This window comes from Podarcis bocagei, assembly GCF_964188305.1.
Source record: "Podarcis bocagei genome assembly, chromosome: W".
Taxonomy (NCBI): Eukaryota; Metazoa; Chordata; class Lepidosauria; order Squamata; family Lacertidae; genus Podarcis; species Podarcis bocagei.
Genome location: NC_138131.1, coordinates 36,422,914 through 36,430,737, shown reverse-complemented (window position 1 = coordinate 36,430,737; position 7,824 = coordinate 36,422,914).

Sequence of the window (7,824 nt, the reverse complement as noted above, 5' to 3'; positions counted from 1 at the left end):
CGCAAAGTGTGTGTAATGAGACCAAAATAACACAACACCATCTTTTCGCTTCCATATGCATAGAGAGAAGACATATAAGCTTTGATTGGGCTTTTTTCAATTCGCATGGTGTTATTTGGGTGTGCGCCAGAATCACCCCAAACCAATGGAAAAAGGTATTTTGGGTTCCATCTACATAAAAAGAAGATGATAAAGCTCTGATTGGGCTTATTTCAAATTGGTGTTTTTGTTTGTTTTTTATGTTTTTTTAAAAGATATTTTATTAAATTTTCACAGTAAAAGACAAAAAAAGTACGAAATCACACAAAACAAAAAACAATACGATACAAAAATACAGACATAAAACATACAACATAGTTAAACCAAACTTCCATAACCCTCTTTCTTGACCCCCCTCGCCTCTCCCTTTCCTGTGTTCCCATTTACCAAATCATGTTCAGCAATGCTTCACCTTCTCTCAGAATTTGTTTTAAATTAAACATTTCAGCTATTATGTCTCCAATTTTACCCTTTGTTATCAAATATTTAGATATTTAAACTTGACATAATATTATTCAAATTTCATCTTTGTTCTTATAGTTCAGTTATTTTCATATTTTGTTCAACTAGGTTACTAATGCCATGTTGTCTTTATATCCTGCATCATTCTAACATTCATACATTTTACAGTACTTTTGCAAATAGTCCTTAAATTTTTTCCAGTCCTCTTCCACTGTCTCTTCTCCCAGGTCTCGCATTCTGCCAGTCATTTCTGCCAATTCCACGTAGTCAATCAGTTGCATCTGCCATTCTTCCAGAGTGGGCAAATCTTCTATCTTCCAGTACTTTGCGATGAGTATTCTTGCTGCTGTTGTCGCATACATAAATAAAATTCTGTCCTTCTTTAGCACCCTCTGGCCAACAATGCCCAAAAGGAAGGCCTCTGGTTTCTTAGGGAAGGTATATTTAAATACCTTTTTTAGTTCATTATTGTCCCAGCTCACAAAGGACCAACGCCAGTCCGTTGTTATATACAAAAGTCTTTATTGAAGTTCAGTTTGTCTTTCACATCAGGAGCGTGCAGCTCTACGTCTGAGACTCTAGACCGCCGAAGCTCCGTCTGAGTCTCCTCCCTCCAGACACCAGTTTAAGACCCTAGCCTTGCTCCACCTCTTCCTTTGCTCTTTCCTCCTCTGGCTCCGCCTGTCAGCTGGGGTCTCGCCCTTCCTAGACTCTTCTGACGCTGAGTCCCCTGAGTCTTCCCCCTGCCTCCGGCGGGCTTTAGGACCTGGTTCCCCATCCGGGTTTTCTGCTGTCCCGCGCGCCTGTACATTCGAACTTGGCGCGCGCGCCCAGCCGGCAACCCTCCTCCTGACCGTTACACTGCTCCTGTCACTGCTTCCCCCTTCGGGGAGGCCAGCTGGACCTGACCTCCCCTCTGTTCCCCCACTCTCCGACAGAGGCGTGGTTAGTCCCGACTCTTCTTCTCTCCCTGCTGGAGGAGATGCTGCCCCTGACACCTGGGACTCTTCCCCCCCACTATGCTCTGGTGGGGAAGCTGGTCCTGATCTCCAGCTGCTGCTTTGGGAGTCCCCGCTGGCCCCTTGTTTCTGGTGTGTCTCCCCTGGGACCCCCCCTTGCCCCCTACGCTGCCCTCAGATCCTTCCCCTTTGCTCTCCATCTCCTCTCTCCCCTGTACCTCTGCTCCTGAGCCCCTGACATCCATCCCGCCCTCGAAGCCCCCCTTCCCCCCTTCCCCTCTTCTGGGGCGGGTTCCGGGTGCTCCAGTGCTGTGGGGGTGAGTGCGGGATACAGTTCCTTCCCCTGGCGTGCAGCCGACCAGTTGGATCCAGCCAGCCCGTAATGGGCTCGCCGACGTCGATCTCCTCTGCTTCCATCTCTCTGCATTCGTGTTCGAACCCAAGGTCCTCCCCCAACACGTCCATGTCCGTCTCTCCCCCTGTTACCTCGGGTGATGCTGCGTGCCAGGGCCCCCTTAGCAGTTCCCTGCTCCACCCCACCTCCGGTTGAGTGTCCCACCAATAAGAGCGGTCCGTGGCAGACCCCAAGAGTGATCCCTCCGGGGAGCTTGTGTCTGGCGCCGTTTCCTCAGCAGATGAGAACCCCTGGAACGTGCTGGTTGAAAGTGTGGGTGTGAAAATCTGCCGCCATAGGTCTGTGCGGGAAGAGTGCATGGAACTCGTCTTTGAGGTAGTGCTCCTCCAAGGCATAGTCCGGCACCCACCTGTTGGCGCTGGCCGGGGTACCTTCCCTGGCAAGGAGATATTCAACTCCCTCTTTCCCCCATCTTGAGTCTAAAATCTCCGTGACCTCGTTGAGTGGTGCCGCCCTCGGTGACCCCTCCCCCGTTGGCGACTTTCTAAGTGGGCGAGGTGCGGTCCCTGGCGCCTGAAACCTGTGGGGTTCCTTGTAGGGTGTGAGGACTGACCTATGAAATACCGGGTGCATTCTGGAGCCCTCCGGGAGTGTCAACCGGAAGGCCACTGGGTTGATTTGTGCCTCGACTTGGTAAGGCCCTAACTGCTTGTGTTTGAGCTTCTTCTTAGCTAACGTTCTGGCCGGCACTGCCTGGGCCGCTAACCAGACCCAGTCCCCCACCTGGATGTCTTCCCCGACTCTCCTGTGCCTGTCTGCCTGCACTTTGTAGGCGTGTTTTGCTAGTTCCAAGGTCCTTCGGAGTTGCTCGTGGACCTCCTGTAACTCTGCTGCCAAGTGCTCTGCTCCCCGTGGCTCCCCCCCCTTCGTCTCTAACCCCGGGAAGGTTCTGGGATGCCGCCCATTGTTGGCGAAGAACGGTGTCACCCCTGTAGATCCGTGCTACGTGTTGTTGTAGGCAAACTCGGCCAGCGGTAGGTAGTCCACCCAGGTCGAGGGCTGTTGATTCGCGTAGCATCGCAGGTACTGCTGCATGATGGCGTTGACCCACTCCGCTTGTCCGTTGGTCTGCGGGTGTCGTGCCGACGCTAAGTTGATCTTGACGTTCAGGATGCCCAGCAGCTTCTGCCAGAAGCTCGAGACGAATTGGCGACCCCGGTCAGACAGGATGGACCGTGGTAAGCCGTGAACTTTGAACACGTGTTCTATGAACAGTTTGGCAGTCTGTTCCACTGTGGCCACCTTCGCGCAAGGAATGAAGTGCGCCATCTTGGTGAACAGGTCTACGACCACGAGTACCGCTGTTTTGCCTCGCGAGCTGGGCAGATCTGTGACAAAGTCCAGGGCCACTTTCTCCCACGGTTCGAGCGGCGTCTGTAGCGGTTCCAGCAGTCCCGCCGGCTTCTTGTGCACTGGTTTGGCCCTTTGGCATGTGTCACACCTAGAGACGTAATCCGCGACTTCTCCCCTCATCTGGGGCCACCAAAAGTCTCTGGCCACCAATTCCGCCGTCTTGTCCTTGCCGAAGTGCCCAGCACTGGGCGCGTCGTGTAACTGCTGCAGGACTTTAGCTCGGAGGTCGTCCCCAGGCACGTAGAGAGCTCCTTTGCGGGTGAGCAGTCCGTCGCGTATCTGGAACTCGTCGTCCTTCGCTGTGCCTCTTCGCACCTCCTCCATCTTGGATTGTGCGAAGGCATCCGTCTGCAGTGCGCGACGCACTGCGTCCAGGTCCACGGTGGCTGAAGCGCATGCCCACGCTTTCGGTGCGAAAATGTCTTTGGCCGCCACCAGTGCCGCTTCCTCGAGATACTGCGGTTTCCTGGATAGTGCATCTGCCATGACGTTGTTGTCTCCCGGGATGTATTCTATCCGGAAGTCGAAATCCGCAAAGAACTCCGCCCAGCGGATGTGTCTCTGGTTCAGGAACCGCGCCGTGCGCCAGTACTCCAGGTTCCTATGGTCCGTGCAGACCTGCACAGTGTGTCTGGCTCCGATGCGGAAGTGCCGCCACGTCTTGAAGGCTGCATGAATGGCTAGCAACTCCCTGTCCCAGATGGTGTAGTTCTGTTCCGACTTGCTGAGTTTCCTGGAGTAGAATGCGCAGGGCCTCCAGTTCCCTTGCGGATCTTGCTGCAACAGGACCGCCCCCACCGCTCTGTCTGATGCGTCAGTCTCAACCCTCATTGGTTTGCCGGGGTTTACGTGTAGCAGCTGTTCTTCGGACGCGAAGAGATGCTTGAGTCTCCGAAAAGACTGTTCCGCCTGGTCCGTCCAGGTGAACTTCTTCTTCTTGGAGCTGAGGGTGTCCGTGATAGCCGCCGTCTCCTTCGCGAACCCCTTGATGAACTTGCGGTAAAAGTTGGCGAAGCCGACGAACTTCTGGACCTCCTTCCGATTGCGCGTGCTCTTCCAGTCCAACACTGAGCGGACCTTGGCACTGTCCATGGCGAGTCCCTTGTCGGACAGCTTGTAGCCCAGGAAATCCACCTCCGTCACGTCGAACTGGCACTTCTCCAGTTTGGCGTAAAGTCTGTGCTCCCGTAGTCTCTGCAGGACCTCCTTGACGTCTCCCTCGTGAGCCTCCTGCGATTCCGAGAAGATCAGGATGTCGTCTAGGAAGCATACGCACTTCTTGTAGAGGAGGCCCGCTAACACGTGGTGCATGAAGGCTTGGAAACAATGGGAGCCATTTTGCAGACCAAACGGCATAACTCTATATTCATAGGTGCCTAAAGGCGTAAACATGGCCGTCTTCCACTCATCGCCCTCCCGCATGCGTATAAGGTTGTACGCCCCTCGTAGATCCAACTTGGTGAAGATCCGTCCCTTCCTCACCGTCGCAAGCAGGTCGTCGATCTTGGGCATGGGGAATGCTGTGGGCTTTGTCCTGGAATTTATGATCCTGGAATCAACTACGATTCTCCGTTGGGGCGTGTCTTTCTTCTTCACGAAAAACAGGGGACTGCCCCCCACTGCTTTGGATTCAAGTTGTGATCTATGAACTCCCTGAGTTCTTGCAGTTCGTCCTCAGACATGGAATATAGTTTTCCAGTCGGCAGTGTCGCCCCCGGTAGGAGGTCAATCGTGCAGTCGTAGGGCAGGTGGGGAGGCAGCTTGTCCGCTTCCTTCTCGCAGAAGACCTCCAAAATTGCCTTGTACTTGTTGGGCACCGCCTGCACCATGCCTAGGTGTAGCTGCTGTTCATCTTCCTGTCCCTCCTCTTCCTGGCCGGTTCGGATGCAGTGTTCTGCGCAGTAGGAGGAGCAGAAGGTCAATTGCCGCTGGTACCATGCTAATGCCGGGCTGTGCCTATCCAGCCAACTCATGCCCAACACTATGGGCGTGTCCGACAGGTGGGTGACATTGAAGCTGATGACTTCGCAGTGATTTCCAATTTGCAGTACCATAGGCGGCGTTTGCTGTACCACCTGTCCACCCAGTAGCTCCCTGCCATCGACCGTGACAACGTTTAGGGGCATCGTGGCTGGTAGGAGCGCTATGCGATGTCGCCTGATGAAGTCCACCCCCACAAAGTCTGCATTACTACCAGAGTCAATGGTAATAGGGACTTCCAGGGTGAATCCATTTGGCAGCTGGAGTGATGTGGTGAGTTGCACCACTGGTTTGGGTGGGAGGGGGTCTGTGGGCTGCAAAATCTCTGGGGACTGCTTCACTGACTCGCCTGGCTGGGCCCCAGTGCCTCTGCCTCCAGCCAGGCTTCGTCGTTTCCCTGCAGCTGTTCCCCCTGCTGAACTGCTCCTCTTACTGTTGCTGAGGCTGCAGTGTGCTTCTGGATCCTCTGGGGACACTCTTTGGCCATGTGCTGTGCACTGTCGCAGATGTAACACTTCCTGCTCCCTCTAGGAGCCTTCGTCTTGACTGCTCCTGGTGTTTGGGCTCTGGTCGCTGTCTGAGCCTTGGCACCACCGATCTCCATCGGCTCTTCTCCCTCCCCCAGTGGAGGCGTGGAGTGCGCGTGCCCTGTTTCTCTGGGTATGAAGGGAGGTGTTTTGGCCGGTGTGCGTGCCAGACGACCCTCATCCCTGCCCCAAGGGCGTTCTTCCAGGCGTACCCCTATCGTCAGCGCTCTCTGGACGACTTCTCTGGTAGTGGTAGGTCTCTCCCCCCTCGCCAGCTCATCTTTCACGGGTCCATTTAGCCCCTCCCAGAACAGATCCCTCACGGCATCAGAGTCCTTCTCCCAGCCCAGCACATTTACCAACGCAAAAAAGCGGGAGTGATATTGTCTCACCATGGCTTTGCCCTGCTGCAGCCCGTGCGTTTCCCTCCTGGCCACATCCACATCTACCGTTGATTTAAAACAAGCGTCCATAGCCTCGATAAATGCGTTTGAATCCTGGAGGGCGGGATCATTTTCGCGCCTGTCAGGGCTGCCTCAAGTCCCAGCTCACAAAGGACCAACGCCAGTCTCTCTTTATATACAGAAACGTTTATTGCAGTTCATTTTTCGTTTCACAGCCGAGGCGCGCAGCCCCACGTCCGTAACGCTAGACTGCTGAAGTCCCCTCTGAATCAGTCCCTCCCCTGCACCAGTTTAAGATGCTTGCTTTGCTCCACCTCCTCCTGTCTTTCCTTTTCCGCAGGGTCTTTCTGCCCGCTGGAGTTTCGCCCCTCCTGGATTCCTCTGACACTGAATCCCCAGATGGCTCTCCCTCCCTCCTGCGGGCTTTGGGACCTGGCTCCTCCCCCAGGCTCTCCGTTTCCCCTCGCGCTTGCACATTTGAACTTGGCGCGCGCGCCTAGCTTCCAACCTTTCTCCTGATCGTTACATCACTCTCTCACTGCTCCCCTCCCCTTCCGGGAGGATAGCTTGTTCTGACCTCCCCTCCGTTCCTGCCGACGGAGCTGCTTCCCCTGACACACTGGAACCTCCCCCCCTTCGCTACGCTCTGGAGGGGAAGCCGGTCCCGATCTCCAGCTGCTGCTTCGGGATTCCCTATTTGCTCCTTCCCCCTGATGAGTCCCCCCTGGGGCTCCTCTTGTCTTGGCTACAGGCGCCCCTCCTGGGAATCCCCCGATTCGCTGGAAAGGCTCATGGAATCCCTCGGGCCACCGTCCTCCTCTTCCTCACTGTCCTCGGACTCTTCCCAATAGTCCTCCCTCTCCTGCCTCCCATGTGCCTCTGCTCCTGAACCCCTGACATCCATCCCCCCTCGAAGCCCCCCTTCCCCCCTCCCGCTGCTCGGGTGCTGGTTCCGGGTGCTCCATTGCCGTGGGGGGTAATGCTGGAAACAGTTCATTTCCCCCGGTCTGCCGCCCCCCAACTGGATCCGGCCAGTCCTTGATGACCTCGTCTACGTCGATCTCCTCTGCTTCCAATTCAGTGTATGTGTGCTCGAACCCGGGCTCCTCCCCCAACACGTCCATGTCCGCCTCTCCCCCTGTTACCTCGGGCGATGCTGTTTGCCAAGGCCACCTTAGCCACCTCCTGCTCCACCCCACTTCTGGCTGATCGTCCCACCAGTAAGAGCGGTCCGTGTCCACCCCCGAGCACGATCCCCCCCTGGAGACTTCCAGTCGGCGCCAGCGTTTAATGGCGGTCCTTTCTCCGAGCTCCGGAGAAGGACTGCTCCGTGAGTTCGGGTCTGACCCGCTACGGCAAGCGGGGGACCCCTAAAATCACAGGCGCAGAAGCCTGTGAACAAGGAGACTCGGTGGGAACCAGAAGCGCCCCCCTTTACTGCGAAAGAGCCTTTTTAAAGGCTCCGGAACGGCATCGGGAGTGAGCGTGGTGCTGAGAGTCGCAACCCAGCCCGCGGAGTGAAGCCGCGTTGCCATGAACGGAGAGCGCCGATTCCTTCCTGTAAATTGAAATTCGACTGAAAAACCCGTGAGTAGGACTGAAAGATTATTTGGGACTTTAAAACTAAAATTTAAAATTCAGCCGGAAACGGGAAAGGCAAAAAATAAGGAAGTCTGCCTTCCCCC